The 1,239-nt window shown below is 42.1% G+C and overlaps 1 pseudogene; it reads left to right on the top strand.

The window, feature by feature from the left end:
* Positions 1-246: 246 nt before the first annotated feature.
* On the top strand, positions 247-899 carry LOC125357688 (annotated as a pseudogene).
* Positions 900-1,239: the final 340 nt, after the last annotated feature.

A 1,239-nucleotide genomic window follows, 5' to 3' on the forward strand; every position in this document is an offset into this window, starting at 1 on the left:
TTCCAATTACACAAGACTGTGGCTTCAACACAGTCTTCTTTCTTTTCTTCATTTTTTTTTTTCTGAATCAATGTCCATATTCTCCCTGCCTTCTGATTTCCTTAAATATCCTCTTATGTTCCAGGTCTTGGATGACTAGATGTGGTTGTGTGTTACAGGTTTTTATTGCCTAATCATACTAAACACATCACTCTGCTTTTGTTATTTAAATGTCTATTAGGTGGAGCCGTCCCGTGGTGCGGTGCCATGGCGTTGCTCTGGTGGTGTCACACCGTGGTCTGGGTGATCTGCTTGGAGAAGCCCAAATACCGTTGTCTGGCCTGCCGCGTGCCCTACTGCTTGTGACCTGCTTCCAGAAGCACAAAGAGCAGTGCAACCCTAAAAGTTGAGAAAAGATCACCAGTGCCTGTAAAACTCACAAAGCCCAAGGACAACAAAGATGATGACTCTATAGCCGATTTTCTCAATAGTGATGAGGAGGAAGACAGAGTTTCTTTGCAGAGCATGAAGAATTTACAGGAATCTGCAATGTTAAGAAGGGTATTGATGAATCCACACCTTAGACAGTGATGATCAGCCTTGATCAGGGGAACAACAAAGCAAAGCTGATGAGAACCTATATGCAAGAGCCTTTGTTTGTGGAGTTTGCTGACTGCTGTTTAAGCATTATGGAGCCGTCCCACAACGAGGATTCATAAAATGAAGTTCTGTATCCCTGGCCCAGGAATATGCTTCGCTCCCAGTACTTGTTTGCTCCTTCTCCCTGGAGGCTGGGTAGTGTTTCCCTAGGTAGCCTGGCTGCTGTGTTCCTCAGGCCTTTGCCTGCATCCACACATCTGTGAGGTGCATGCTTCAGATCCAAAGAAGCTCAAGGTGCTGAGACCTTATGAAGAAGATACTTGATATTCAAATAAGGTTGGTTTTACATTTTACTTTTGTACAGTTTGGATACATATAGATATCAAGTTTCCATCCATTTCAGTTAAAAACTGGATCAGTGTTATTAAACTAAATGAAGATGTGGGAAAAAAATGTTGATTATACTCTAGCTACTGCTTCCTTCCCAGGGTATGTAGTCCATATGGGATATTTTGAGTTTTGCTTCTCTCAGGACTGTCTCTATAGATCTACTCCCTACTTATACTTTCCTTAAAATTCTAGAATATACTCACTTTCTGCCTGATATTTTGGTGTTCATCATGAGTAGCTGTCTAAGGCTATTTAAGGCCTCCAAAAGCT

This window comes from Perognathus longimembris, chromosome 9, assembly GCF_023159225.1.
Source record: "Perognathus longimembris pacificus isolate PPM17 chromosome 9, ASM2315922v1, whole genome shotgun sequence".
NCBI classification, from domain to species: Eukaryota; Metazoa; Chordata; class Mammalia; order Rodentia; family Heteromyidae; genus Perognathus; species Perognathus longimembris.